Source organism: Pteronotus mesoamericanus, unplaced genomic scaffold (genome assembly GCF_021234165.1).
Source record: "Pteronotus mesoamericanus isolate MK-2021 breed Mesoamerican mustached bat unplaced genomic scaffold, CSHL_Meso_final scaffold_31, whole genome shotgun sequence".
Lineage (NCBI taxonomy): Eukaryota > Metazoa > Chordata > Mammalia > Chiroptera > Mormoopidae > Pteronotus > Pteronotus mesoamericanus.
The window spans coordinates 32,622,367-32,638,303 of record NW_026555312.1 but is presented as its reverse complement, the minus strand read 5'-3'; positions in this window follow the sequence as shown (position 1 = coordinate 32,638,303).

The following is a 15,937-nucleotide window of genomic DNA, read 5'->3' as shown; positions in this document are numbered from 1 at the left end:
CATTGATATCACAAGTGACATCTCATTGTGGTTTTAATTTGTATTTCGTTGATGATTACTGATGTTGAACATTTTTTCATATGCTTATTGGCCATCTGTATTTCTTTTTTGGAGAAGTATCTATTATATTTGCCCTTTTTTATTTTTTTATTTTTATTTTTTTTGGAGGTACTTTGTTTTAAAATTTTATTTTTTCAAATACATTTGTCTCTGCCAACCCCCCACCACTTTCCCTTGCCCCCTCCCTCCTTCCCTCCCTCAGCTTTTCCCCTTTGGTTTTGTCCATGAGTCCTTGCTATATGTTTCTTGACTTTCCCCTTCCCTTTCTTTTCCCCGCCCCCCCCTCCTTCCCTCTTATCTCTGTTGATTTCTTTTCCTTTCAGTGTTGCTGGTCTTACTTTCCTTGTATCTTTGTATTGTTGGGTAGGTTCCGTTTATAGATGAGATCATATGGTATTTGTCTTTCGCCACTTGGCTTATTTCACTTAGCATAATGCTCTCGAGTTCCATCCATGCTGTCGCCAAGTTTAGTAGTTCTTTTTTTCTTTCTGCTGCGTAGTATTCCATTGTGTATATGTACGATTACTTTTTGATCCAATCATCTACTGAGGGGCATTTAGGTTCCTTTCAACACTTGGCTACTGTAAATGGTGCTCCTATGAACATTGGGCTGCAGAGGTTCTTTGGAATTGGCGTTTTGGTGTTCTTAGAGTATAGTCCCAGCAGGGGAATCACTGGATCAAAAGGCAGTTCCATTTTCAGCTTTTTGAGGAAATTCCACACTGCTTTCCACAGTGGCTGCACCAGTCTGCATTCCCACCAACAGTGGACTAGAGTTCCCTTTTCTCCACAGCCTCGCCAGCACCTGTTGCTTGTTGATCTGTTCATGATGGCCATTCTGACCGGTGTGAGGTGGTACCACATGGTGGTTTTGATCTTCATTTCTCTGATGGCTAGTGATGCTGAGCATTCTTTCAAATGCTTCTGGGCCCTCTGTATCTCCTCCTTGGAAAAGCATCTGCCCAGGTCCCTTGTCCATTTTTTGATTGAGTCATTTGTCTTCTTGAAGTGGAGTCGAGTGAGGTCTTTATATATCTTGGAGATCAAACCTCTATCTGATGTATCATTAGCGAATATATTTTCCCATAGGGTTGGCTCCCTTTTCATTTTACTGATGTTTTCTTTTGCCGTGCAGAAGCTTCTTATTTTAATGAGGTCCCACTTGTTTATTCTTTCCTTTATGTCCCTTGCTTTAGGAGACATATCAGTGAAAAAATTGCTGCGTGGGATATCTGAGAGTTTCCTGCCAATGTTCTCCTCTAGGACTTTGATGGTGTTGCGACTTATATTGAAGGTTTTGATCCATCTTGAGTTTATTTTTGTGTATGGTGTCACCTGATGATCCAATTTCAATGTTTTGCATGTAGCCGTCCAGCTCTCCCAACACCATTTGTTGAAGAGGCTATTATTGCTCCATTTTATGCTTCTGCCCCCTTTCTCAAATATTAGTTGCCCGTAGAGACCTGGGCTTATTTCTGGGCTTTCTATTCTGTTCCACTAGTCTATGAGTCTGTTCTTGTGCCAGTGCCAGATTGTTTTGAGTATAGTGGCTTTGTAGTAGAGTTTGATGTCTGGTATTGTGATCCCTCCTACTTTTTCTTTCTCAAAATTGCTGAGGCTATTCGGGGTCTTTTATGGTTCCATATAAATTTTTGAAATGTCTGTTCTATTTCTGTGAAATATGTCATTGGTATCTTAATAGGGATTGCATTGAATGTATAAATTGCTTTGGGTAGTATGGACATTTTGGTGATATTAATTCTTCCAATCCATGAGCACGGTATATGCTTCCATTTATTTGTGTCTTCCTTAATTTCTTTTTTCAATGTTGAATAGTTTTCTGCGTACAGGTCTTTTACGTCTTTGGTTAAATTTATGCCTAGGTACTTTAGTTTTCTTCTTGCTATATCAGGTGGTATTTTTGTTCTGATTTCTTCTTCTTCTATTGCATTGCTGGTGTACAAAAATGCCTTTGATTTCTGAATGTTGACTTTGTATCCTGCTGTTTTGCCAAATTCACTTATTAGGTTGAGTAGGTTTTTGGTAGAGTGTACAGGGTTCTCTATGTACACTATCATGTCATCTGCAAACAATGATAGTTTTACTTCCTCTTTTCCTACTTGGATACCTTTTATTTCTTTTTTTTGTCTGACTGCTATGCCTAGGACTTCCAATACTATGTTGAAAAGAAGCCATGAAAGCAGACATCCTTGTCGTGTTCCTGATCTTAGTGGGAAAGCTTTCAGTTTTTGCCAGTTGTGTATGCTATTGGCTGTAGGTTTTTCATATATGGCCTTTATTATGTTGAGGAATGCCCCATTTATTCCCACTTTGCTGAGTGTTTTGATCATAAGTGGGTGCTGTACCTTATCGAATGCTTTTTCTGCATCTATCGAGATGATCATGCAGTTTTTGTCTTTTCTTTTATTTATGTGATGTATCCATTTACTGATTTGTGTATATTGAACCATCCCTGCATGCCTGGGATGAATCCCACTTGATTGTGGTGGATAATCTTTTAAATGTATTGCTGGATGCGGTTTGCGAATATTTTGTTGAGGATTTTAGCATCTATGGTCTTCAGCAAAATTGACCTGTAGTTTTCTTTCTTTGTCGGGTCTTTATCTGGTTTTGGGATCAGGGTGATGCTGGCCTCATAGAAAGAGTCTGGTAGAGTTCCGTCCTCTTGGATTTTTTGGAATATTCTGTGAAGGGGAGGGGTTAGCTCTTCCTTAAATGTTTTGTAAAATTCTCCTGTGAAACCGTCCGGCCCTGGGCTTTTGTGTGCCAGGAGTTTCTTGATGACTGCTTCAATTTCCCCAGCTTTTATCGGTCTGTTCAAGCTTTCTGTTTCTTCCTCCTGCAGTGTTGGAAGATTTTAGTTTTCTAGAAAATTGTCCATTTCAATAAGATTTTCAAATTTCTTGGCATATAATTGTTCATAGTAGTTTCTGACGATCATTTGTTTTTCTGTGGTATCAGTTGTTATTTCTCCTCTTTCATTTCTGATATTATTAATTTGGGTCCTCTCCCTTTTTTTCTTGACGAGTCTGCTTAAAGGCTTGTCAATTTTATTTATCTTTTCAAAGAACCAGCTTCTGGATTGGTTGATCCTCTGAATTGTTCTTTTCATCTCTATGTCATTCAGTTCTGCTCTAATCTTGACTATTTCCTTCCTTCTACTTGCTCTGGGATTTATTTGTTGTTGTTTCTCCAGTTCTTGAAGTTGTAGTGTTAGGTGTTTTATTTGAAATGTTTCTATCTTTTTTAGGTAAACCTGTATTCCTATGAACTTCGTTCTCAGGACTGCCTTTGCTGTGTGTCATAGGTTTTGGACTGTTGTCTGTTCATTTTCATTTGTTTCCAGAAATTTTTTGATTTCTTCTCTTATCTCATTATTGACCCATTCATTGTTTAATAGTCTACTGTTCAGTCTCCATGAGTTGGCAAGTTTTTGAAGTTTCTCTTTGAGGTTGATTTCCAGTTTCAAGCCCTTGTGGTCCGAGAAAAAGTTTGGTATTATTTCAATTTTCCTGAATTTGCTGAGGCTTGCTTTGTGTCGTATCAGGTGGTCTATCTTTGAAAAACTGCCATGAGCATTTGAAAAGAATGTATATTTTTCTTCTTTGGGATGTAAGTTTCTATATATGTCAGCTAAGTGTCTTTGATTCAGCGTGTCATTTAGCGCCACAAGATGTTTATTGATGTTTTGTTTGGAAGATCTGTCCATTTTTGACAGTGGGGTGTTGAAATCCCTTACTATCAGTGTGTTGCTGTCTATATCTTTTTTGAAGTCATCCAACAATTTCCTTGTAAACTTGCTGGCTCCTATATTGGGAACATATAAGTTTACAATGTTTATGTCTTCTTGATAGAGTCTTCCTTTAAGTATTATAAAGTGCCCCTCTGGGTCTCTTTTTATGACCTTTGTTTTGAAATCTACTTTTTCTGATACAAGTATGGCAACCTTGGCTTTTTTCTTATGCCCGTTTGCTTGGAATATTTTTTTACATCCCTTTACTTTCAATCCGTGTAGGTCTCTTGCTCTGAGGTGGGTCTCTTGTAGGCAGCATATGTGTGGGTTATGTTTTCTTATCCATTCAGCTACGCTGTGTCTTTTGATTGAGGTATTCAGTCCATTCACATTGAGAGATATTACTGATAGAAACTTACTCATGTTTTCTCTTTGTACCTGTGTTCCTCTCTCTCTCATTCTTTTCCTTCATCTGCTTAAACCCAGTCCCCTTAGCATACCTTGGAGTGCTGGTTTGGTAGAGATGTATTCTTTTAGTCTTCTCCTGTCTGGAAAACTCTGTATTTCCCTTTCTATTTTAATGGAGAGCCTAGCTGGGTAGAGCAGCCTTGGCTGTAGGCCCTTGCTTTTCATGCCTTGGAATATTTGTTGCCATTCCCTTATGGCTTGTAGTGTTTCTGTTGAGAAGTCATCCTCTAGCCGTATCGGGGCCCCCTTGTATGTTACTTTCTCCTTCTCCCTTGCTGCCTTGAGGATTCTCTCTTTGTCTTTGACATTTGCCATTTTAATGATGATGTGTCTTGGAGTGGACCTCCTTGAGTCCCTCTCGAGTGGGGTCCTCTGTGCCTCCTGGATCCATGAGAGCCTTTCTCTCCTCAAAGTAGGGAAATTTTCCATCATTACTTTTTCGAGGACATTCTCTATCCCTTTCTCCTCTTCTTCTCCTTCTGGTATCCCTATGATATGGATATTATTGTGTTTCAGGTTGTCCTGCATTTCCCTAAATGCCTCTTCGTTCTTTTTGAGTCTTTTTTCCATTTCTGGTTCTTTCTGGGAGCTTTTTTCTACCTTATCCTCCATCTCACTGATTCGCTCCTTGGCTTCATCCAGTCTGCTTTTGATTCCTTCTACTGTGGTCTTCAATTCAGAAATGGTATTCTTCATATCCTCTTGTGTCTTCTTGATAGTTTCTATGTCTTTTTCCATGCTGATATAGTTTGCTGTAAGATCCTGATAGTTTCTCTGCAGTTTCTCATAGTTCTCTTTGAGCTAGCTGAGCTCATTGAGCTTCCTTAGAACAATTCTTTTGAACTCAGTATCTAATAGTTCCCTTGCCTCTGTTTCATTTAGCTCTCTCTGTAGGGAAATCCCCTGTTCCACTCATTTGGGGGGAACTCTTTTTCTTCCCATTTTTCTGAGAGTCTGTTAATTATTTTTGCCCTTTTCTTTCTGGGCCTGCCTCTAATGATATCAGTTGTTGACCCTATATGACCTTGGGTTGTTTGTTTGAGCCTTCCAGGAGTCTACTGTCTGTGTCTGACTGCTGCTTGGGGCAGCTCTGTGATCCCTTCGGTCAGGGCTGGGCTATTTTTTTGTATCTCTCTGCACTGTCACGCGGGCTCCTTGAGCGCGCTCCTGGCACGGCAGGATCCCCAGCCTGCCTGGGCTCACATGTGCTTGCCCCAGACCAGGAGGCTTATCGCGACCTCCCGTACTCATCTGGCCCCCCTGGCCGGCGAGCTCCCCGGCACTGGTCAGTTTAGGGTCTTCTATTGTGTGTTTTTCCCGCTTTTGGCTCTTTGGGTGCGTTGCTTGCCCTCGCCAAATGCGAACTACCGAAATGGGAGGAAGTCAGCTCCAGGACTCTCCGGTTAATCCTGTCTCTGGTCTCTCCTCCAGGGACTCTGGGCAGCTCTACTAATTTTGTGGGCTGCTCTGCAATCCTGGGTGGGCGGGTCAATTTACACCTGACCTTGTCGCTCTGTGCACTCCCTCGCAGGCCATATTGGTGCCAATCTGTGGGAGGCCTTGCTGGCCGGTGCAAGCATTTGCCAGCCCGCGCAAGTCACACACATGCTCGCCAACCCTCGCCGGTCACTGGGCGCAAGTGTGCGCGCCTTCACTGGGTGTTTTTGGGGTGTCTATGTGTGCTTTTCGGCTTTTGGCTCTTTGGGGGTCTGGCCTCTTCCCGTGCAATGGAAACTACGGCAAGGAGAAGGAGTCGGGACTCCCCGGTTCCTCCTCCTGTTCTTTCCCCAACGCCTCCGTCTCCAGTCTCTCCTAAGGGGTCTGTGGGCAGTTCTGTGACCCCTTCGACCAAGGATCCACCATCTGTGCGGCCTGCATTTCAATTGCAGGCAGTCTGGTTCCTGCGGGCCCCTCTTCTGCCTCTTTGGGGGTGTGCCTTTTCAGCCCACAATGGAGACTACAGAATGGGGAGGGAGTCGGGACTTCCCGGTTCCTCCTCCCGTTATTTCCCCAACGCCTCTGTCTCTAGTCTCTCCTCAAGGCTCTCCCAGCCAGTCTGCACTCAGCCTCCCACCTCACACACACAGGCTGTGTGCGGAGCACACAAAAGGCAAATTAATTGATTCCCTTATGCCTGAGCGAGGTAGTAGCTGCAGAGTGGGAGGTGCATTATCACTGGGGCTCCACTGGCCACCCTCTCAGTTCTCTTCACCAAGTTTTCCTCACCAGTCTTTTCCCAGGCACCAGCCCACCCTGCTGCCGCCTCTACCCAGAGATCAAGGATGGTGGCTGCCACTGCAATTTTTGCATTGGCCCTTTAAGTGTCTCTTTGTATCCCCAGCCACCTGTCTCTGACAGAGAGCACCCCAAAGCTTTTCAGGGTTGCGTTTTGTCTGTATTTTCTTGGTTTTAGCTGCTGTAGTGTAGGTGTCCCTGTTTATGATTCAGACCCCGTTCTTCTCGGGGGGAGCTAACTGGCCATTTCAATGTCCCTCTGGTGCTAGTGCCCGTGGGCACCCAGCCCACCCTCTCGAGCCTCCACCACGCTTCTCACCCACTGGGATATGTGAGAGTCGAATCCACTCTCCTTGGTACCAAGGCTCCTCTCCCACTATCGTTCCATTGTTTTCCAGGTGATTACTCCACTATTTAGTTGCAATTCCAGTTTGGTCTTGGGAGGAGGTCAGTGTGACTCCCATTCACTCCTTCGCCATCTTCTTTCCTTCTATTTGCCCTTTTTTTAATTGGATTGTTTTTTCTTTTTGGTGTTGAGATTTATAAATTCTTTATAATTTTCAAAATTAACCCCTTATCAAATGTAACACTGGTGAATATGTACTCCCATTAAGTAGGTTATCTTTTCATTTTGTTGATGGTTTCCTTTACTATGCAAAAATTTTTTGGTTTGATGTAGTTATTTGTTTATTTTTACCTTTGTTTCGCTTGCACCAGGTGATATGTCAAAAAAAAATATTGCTATGAGTGATGTCCAAGATTTTACTACCTATGTTTTATACTAGGAATTTTTATGGGTTTGAGTGTAATATTTAAGCCTTTAATCCATGGTGAGCTTACTCTTGTGTATGATATGAGAAAGTTGTCTAGAGTCTTTTTTTTGCACATACCTGTCCAATTTCCCCAACACCTTTTATTGAATAGACTATCTTTACTCCATTGTATGTTTTTACCTTCTTTGTCAAATATAAGTTGACCATTAAGGGATGGGTTTATTTCTGGGCTCTCTTTTATGTTCCATTGATCTCTCTCTCTCTTTCTTTCTTTCTTTCTTTCTTTTCTTTCTTTGCCAATGCCATTCTGTTTTGATTACTATGGTCTTGTACCATAGTTTGATATCAGGTAGCATGATTCCTCTAACTCTGTTCTCCTTTCTCAGAATTGCTGTAGCTTTTCTGGATCTTGTGTTGTTCTGTATAAATTTTTAGAATACAGGTTCTAGTGCTGTGAAATATATCACTGGAATCTTGATAGGAATTGCATTAAATCTCTAGATTGCTTAGGGTAATTTGGACATTTTAATGATGTTAATTCTTCCTATCCATGAATGTGGTATATGCTTCCACTTATTTGTATCTTCTTTAAATTCTTTATTCAGTGTCTTATAAATTTCTGAATCCAGGTTTTTTATATCATTGATTAAATTTATTCCTATATATTTTATTTTATTTTTGGAAGGAATTATGAATGTGATTGTTTTCTTAGTTTCCCTTTCTGATAGTTAATTATTGGTGTATAAAAATGCAACTGATTTCTGAATATGTATATTGTATCATGCTACTTTATTAAATTTTAAATTAAAAGATTTATTTATCAGTGTTAGAGTTATTTTTGGTGAGATCAATAGGGTTTTCTATGCAGTATCATGTCATCTGCAAATAAAGACAGTTTTTCTTCTTCCTTTCCAATTTGGATGCCTTTTTTCCTTCTTGTTGTCTGATTGCTGTGGCTAGTACTTACAGTACTATTGGCTTGGCCAAAATATCTGTGTAATTTTTTTCCATAAAACACACATTTTTCATTTTCACCAATAATTTTATTTATTTGGATATTCTGAATATGTCGACTATCTCCTGCTATTGGCTTCTAGTGGGTGGAGGCCAGAGGTACTGCGAAGCATCTTCCAATACATATGACAGCCCCACAGCAAAGAATTATTTGGCCAAACATGTGAACAGTACCAAGAAAATTCACAAATCACTTTTGACATGTTCGATCAGGACAGCACCTTCTCCATACATTGCACAAATCTTTTTTATGCATTTCAGTTGAGTTTTTATCTTTCTTGAAATAACAGCATAATATGTCAAAAATGTTGAGTGTTTTCTTCCATTTCAATATTAAAATGGCTGCACAGAAATTCACCAATTTTGGTGATTTTTTAAAAAATGCTTGCTGATATGACAGCTGTCACAATACAATCTAAAAAAATTCTTTTGAATGAATTTAAAAACAACTAAGGATTACTATAGCCATCTTATGGGAAAAAAAGAGAACATTTTGCCAACACATAAGTTAAATAAGAATGGTGAAAATAGACATCCTTGACTTGTTCCTGATCTCAAGGGAAACACTAGTAGTTTTGGCCCATTGAGTGTGATGTTGGCCTTGGGTTTGTCATATAAGGCCTTTATTATGTTGAAGCATGTTTCTTTGATTCCCGTATAGCTGAAAGTTTTTATCATAAATGAATGATTGATTTTATCAAATGTTTTTTCTGCATCTATTTCTATGATCATGTAGTTTTTATCCTTCACTTTGTTTATGTGGTGTATTATGTTTATTGATTTGCAGATATTGTAACAGCTTTGCATCCCCCAAGTAAATTCTACTTGATCATGGTATATGATCTTCTTAATATATTGCTGGATCCAATTTACTAATACTTTGTTGAGGATTTTAACATCCATGTTCATCAGGGATATTGGTCTATATTTTCTTTCACTGCAGAGTCTTTATCTCATTTTGGAATTAGGATAATGCTGGCCTTGTAAAATGAGCCAGGGAATCTTCTCTCTTCTTGAAATTTTTGAAATAGTTTAAAAAGGAAAGGTGTTCTTCTCAAAATTGTTTGGTAAAATTCACCTGTGAAGCCATTTGTTCCAGGACTTTTGATTTTTGGGAGTTTTTTGATTACTGCATCAATTTCACTAATTTAAATCTGTCTATTAAGATTCTCTGATTCTTTCTGGTTTAGTTTTGGGAGATTGTATGTTTCTAAGGATTTATCATTTCGCCTAGATTGTCCAGTTTGTTGACACATAGTTGTTTGTATTTTTTTTTTACAGCCTTTGTATTTCTTTGATGTCAGTTGTTACTTCTCCTCTTTCATTTCTGATTTTATTTATTTGGGTCTTCTCTCTTTTTTTCCTGATGAGTCTAGTTAAAAGTTTGTTAATCTTGTTTATCTTTTCAAAGAACCAACTTTTGGTTTCATTGATCTTTTGTATTGTTATTTAGACTATTTTGGCTCTGATCTTTATTATGTCCTTCCTTCTATGTACTTAGGGCTTTGTTGTTCTTTTTCAGTTTCCTTTAGGTGTAAAGTTAGACTGTTTATTGATATTTGTCCTGTTTTTTTTTTTTTTTTGAGATAGACATATAATGCTATGGATTTTCCTCTTAGGACTGCCTTCATTGTGTTCTATAGCAAATCCTTGGGGGTCACTCACTTGAGAGCCATTAGCCCCTGAAACTACTGGTAACTTGGGAAATGAGTGCTCAGTTTTGAAGGGAGATCTAGGTAACACACCACAGCATCCACTAAAAGAATTTTAAACTGGGAAACTAAGATAATCAAATGCTTTCTTTCTTTTATTTTTTTAGGGTTTTCTATGCAGTATCATGTCATCTGCAAAAACAGTAACAGGTATATTTCTTCAATTCCTGCCTCTGTCCATCCTGATTCTCTCTCTCTCCTCCCATCTCCACTTCTCCACAAATGAGAAAAATCTCATTTTCATTAGATTTTTTTATAGTCTTCCACTGTTTATGTAAAACTGAAAATGGAATATTTTTCCCTTTCTGTCACACAAAAGTTAATATTGTTCTATAAACTGTTCTGTAACTCACTTTTTTTTACCTCAGCAATTTACCTTGACAATCTTTTCATAAAAAAAAGTTCTGTAATCCTAGGAAAAATGCAAACATAATTTACATAACAAATTTATTTACTTACATGAATAAAACTCAAATGTCCATAAACAGGAAACTAGTTAAATTGTGGTATATCTATATAATTGAATACACTTTGTAATGCAAGAAAGAATACATGAAGAGAGGAAATGTTCTGTAAATTAGTATGAAAAGACTGTAAAATGCTTTCTTTAGAATAATCTCCTGTCAGAAATGAGAAGAAAGGATTGAAAGAGTTCATGAAAAATTTGTAATGCCATACTAATAAATACATTTATGTATATTTGTATTTGCATTTATATTTGTATTTTCTACTTTTATTTCTATTTCTATTTGAGAGGCAGCATATTTTTACCATGGAGAAACTCCAAGGTAGGAACTGAAAGACACATATAGTAAAATATAGTTTATTAGTGACAGTAATTCAGCCAGGTTATTTCTATTTCTAGCCATTATAAATCTTAATATGATTCCATTGTTAGTCAATTTTCCATTTACTAAAAGTGCTTTCATCCCAGTGCCACTATGCAGCTGAAGTAGCAGCAGGCATTCTTACTTAATGATAAGTTAAACAAATTGAGAGTCTTATGTAAGCTTTATGAGCATCAGAAAAACGATAAAGTTATCACAATGGATGTAACAGAAGTGAGAAATAGACTCAAAGCTAATGAATAAAAGTGATTTAGTCACTGTTCAATCCATACCCCTGATGGAAAATAAAGAAGAGAAAGAGACATAGAAATAAGAACATGATGTTAAAAAATTCTATCATTTTTGCTTTATAGGGTTAATATATAAATATGCTCCTTGTAAAATGTTTAGGAAATATAAAAATAAAAAAACAATCTTTAGTCCTATCACCAAGAGATAATTGTTGAGGTTTTCATTACTTCTCTTATGAGAATTAAAAAAAATAATTAGTTATATTATGCATTTTGTATTTAGTATTAATTTCACTTTGCTCTTGCTAGGTGGTTCTTTTGGTTGGAACATCATTTCATACACCAACAGGTAGTGGGTTCAATCCCCTGTTGGGGAGTGTACAAGAGACAACTAATTGATGTTTCTCTCTCCCTCTCTCTCTCCCTTCCTCTATCTTTAAAATCAATAAGATAATGCCCTTGGGTAAGGATTTATAAATTTTTTAAATGAAAACATATTAAAAAACTTATTTCACTTAATATCATATCCTATTTTTTCATCAAAACACATTATTTGAACAATCTTACTTCTAGTTTGATAATAGTACTCTCTTATATGAAAGCATCAGGTTCTCTTTTATTAAACACTGAGGCTGTTTCACAGTTAGTTTACTATTTTAATCAATGTTGGGAAGAGTATTGTTTATACAAAGATTTCAAGATAGCCCTTAATAATTTCTGAAGGAAAATTTCTAAAACCAGAGACACTAAGTCAAATTACATATCTTTTTTAAAGACGTTTTATTAAATCACTAAGTTGTTTCCAGAAGTGTGGCACTATTTTGATTCCCCTCAGGAATGCATATGCACTCATCTAACTACATTCTTCTCAGAATGGAGTATCATTTTAACTTTCTGTCAGCATGATAGAAGTAAACATGTTGTAGTTGTCTTGTTTCAGATTTTTTCAATTACTAGTGCTGATTCTTAGATGTTAGAGTCAGCTTATAAATAGTGCTCCCAGAGCCATGCCTAGAGGGCAGATTGGTGCCCACAGAACCCCTCACCCAGCCCTGAATTTCTGGTGAATGTTCACTTAACCAGCTTTAGGTGTGCTAAGGGAGTTTGCCACTCTGAGGTGAAACCACATCAAATACTATATTTTCCAAGGTGCTATGTTTCTATGCATTTAAAAATATAGTGTTATGGAGTGAATTGCCTCCCCAACCCCTTATCATAATTACATATGTGTTGAAGTTTTAACCTCCCATATCTCAGAATCTCAGAATATGATCTTATTTGTAGATAGACTCTTTACTGAGGTAATCATATTAAGTCCATTAACCCATCACAAAAATGAAAAGGCAACCTACCAAATGGGAGAAAATATTTGCAAATCATGTATGTGATAAGGGGTTAATATCCAAAATATATAAAGAATACATACAATTTAATAGCAAAAATGTCTGAATAGACATTTTTCCAAAGAAGACATACAGGTAGATTACAGGTACATGAAAAGATACTTAGCATCACTAATCATCAGAAAAATGCAAATTAAAACTATGAGATATCACTTCACATTAGTTAGAATGGCTATTATCAAAAAGAAGAAATAACAAGCGTTGAAAGAAATGTGAATAAAAGAGAAAACTTATGCACTGGTGGTGAAAATGTAAACTGGTGTTTCCACAATGGAAAACAGTATGGGGATTTCTCAAAAAGTTAAAATAGAACTGCCATATGATCCAGTGACTCTACCTCTGGGTATGTATCCAAAGAAAATGAAAATGCTAATGCAAGAAGATACCTGCACCCCCTTGTTTATTTCAGAATTATTTAGAGCAGCCAAAATATGAAAACAACCTAACTGTTCTTCAATTGATGGTAAATAAACACACTCACACACAGGAATATTATTCAGTCATAAAAAAGAAGGAAATCCTGCCATTTGTGACCAAAAGGATGGATATCGAAGGCATTATGCTAAAACAGAGAAAGAAAAATGTTATGATGTAATCTCATTTTTATGTGGAATTATAAAAAAGAAAAAACAACAAAAGATAAACTCATAGATACAGAGCATAGATTGATGATTGCCTGTTACCAGCAGTGAACGGTGGAAGGTGGTGAAAATGGATGAAGGACATCAAAAGGCACAAATTTATGGTGGTAAAATTTAAAAAGTCATTGGGAATTTTTATACAGTATGGGGGCTATAATTAATAACACTGCATTGCATATTTGCAAGTTTCTAAAACAGTAGATCTTAAAAGTTCTCATTATAAGAAAAATAATTGTAACTATGTTCAGTGTTGCATGTTAACTAGACATTGTGGGGATTTTTTAAAATTATATACAAATACTAAATCACTATGTTGTACACCTGAAACTAATTTGTTATATTTTTAAAAATGAGTTTATTAGTGTGGGCTCTAATCAAATATGACAATAATCTTAAATAAAAAGAGGAAATTTGGTCAAAGAGATATGAATAGAGAGTGAAGACTATGCGAAAGGATCTAAGGAGAAGATAGTCATCCACAAGCCAAAGAGATTCTTGCCTCATGGACTTTAGAAGAAGCCAGTCATGCTGATCCCTTAATTTTAGGCTTCTGGCCTCCAGAATTGTAAGAGAGTAAATCCCTGTTGTTTAAACCACCCCGTGTGTGGTCCTTTGTCGCAACAGCTTGGCTGACTGATACATACACATCTTGGAATCCTATGTGTCCCATTTATCTTTCTCTCTATCTTGCACAATTATTTTCTGGAAAGTGGAAGTGGAAGTACAGCACTTCCAAAGAGTCTGTTCAGGCTTGTGTCCCGACACATCAAGAATGGGCCTAAACATGTTTTGCAACCCCTCTCCTCCTACCATATTGTGGGCCCCATCAACTTTGGCCTGCTCAGTCCCTGCTGCCTGAAAGTATAGGAGGAGGACCTAGAGCCAGATGTTGTGAACTCTTGGTTCTGGGAGGTCCTGGATCATCCAGCCTCAGGGATCATCACAGCCTGTGTATAGGCAGCCAAGTGGAAGAGAGCGGAAGTGCAGAAAAAAAGCAGAGCCAGGACAGTGTGACTTCCGAGCCATGGAAGCAAAAGTTCATTTGGGAGCTTTTCCCATCAGTTTTAACACCTAAGGGGCCGTTTTTCCTTCACCAGATTCCATGGTCTCCATTATTTCTCCTTCACTTCAGTGAGCTTAAGTGGACTTCTTTGTCTTGCAAGCGATCCTAGACTATGCTTCTGGCTCTGAATCTGCGATGAATGGTTCTTGATGTCAGTGAGGTGAGTAATGGGTGCCAGGGGCCAGGGTAGACTGGGGCAAATATGGCTCCAGCATCACAACACCAACAGGCCACTTATTTTGGGCTCTACATTCAGTGACATTAGTGAATCAAGACAATTTCCCATAGTTTTCTTCTAGGAATGTTAGTTCTAGGTCTTGGAGGATAGTATAAGTTTACACTTTTTCTGTGTATTCTTTGGGACTTTTGTGGGGAGAACAAGGAGGATGCACCAGGGATTGTATCTCAGAGGCCATTTTAAACATGCCATAGGCTTAGTCTTAAAATAGAAAAGTCTTTTAACTAAAATCACACAATTACCTTTCCTCTTTTGTTTTGCAATGATTAGTGAGAATTTGAAAATGTCCCTGTTCTTTCATAGGTCTGTATTTTATAAGTATTGTGAATGGCTGAAATAATAGCCCTAATCATATAATGACATTTTAACCATATGAAAGAACAAAAATCAGTATATAAAGGGTCTGTTCATATGAATGTATATTCAGCTTTAATTACATATCCACTCTGGTTCTGTTATAACAAATTCCTTCCTGCTCTTTATCCCTTAATCTTTCAGACTCCAAACATGATTAAAATATAAGATGCAGTCCTTGCCCTCACATGAGTCATAACTTAGGGATTTTTTTAGGAGAATGGAGAGTGGGAAAAGACAAGTAAACAAATAATTATGATGCAGCATTTTGTGTTATAATAAGAATATATACAAAGACAATTAGAGCCTAGATTTTGTCGCTGTCTGGGGTTTCAGGGAAGGCTTCCAAGGAAAATAAACTTTAGGCTGTGCCTTGAAAGAGGAGAAGAAATTTTCAGTTGTTTCAAAAAACAAAGCCTAGTGGCAAGGTCATAGAGGCTGACCAGGCACTGGGAAGAGATGTTGAAATTCTGGAGTGACTTAGTGGCAGCAGATGTGTGTGGAATACATGGGTGAATTTGAAGACTTCTTCCAGATCTAAAATCCTATGGTCCCATGTTTCAGCCTCTGCTCCACAGAACCATGAAGGTCAGCTCTTACTGATTTTTAATCTCTCATCAGTTAAGGGAAAGCGGATATTTGTTCAAGTTATATGGGGAGAATAATAAGATGAGTTCTTTCATTATGGCCAGGAAAAATGGACCACACATATCTGTGGGTTGGTGAAGTATTTTCTTTGTCTGCAAGACCTTCCTAACTAGAGTATTTCCAGGTGGCCTGAGGAACACCATTTCCTCTGAAGTGCTGTGCTGCACATCTGTTTGTGACAAAAGTGCATACAATGCCACAGTCAACAGCAGGTCCCCTGATCTCTTCTGTTTGTGCAAACTGTGCCAGCATCTGGTGGGACTTTCTGTCCTACCTGAGGCTACCTCCAGCTCCTGAGGTTGCCTTCTTACATGTGGGTGCAAACAACCACTGCAGTCTATGTCAGTCCTCTCACTGAGCTGAAAAATTCTCTTTATGACTTTTCTTTATTACCTGATAAGGCCCTAAATTGTGGGAAGACACAGCAGTCATGCTGGTAGGAATTCTAGAGAAATGTTTAAAGAGAAACTCAGAGTTTTAGTGATGCTTCATAAAT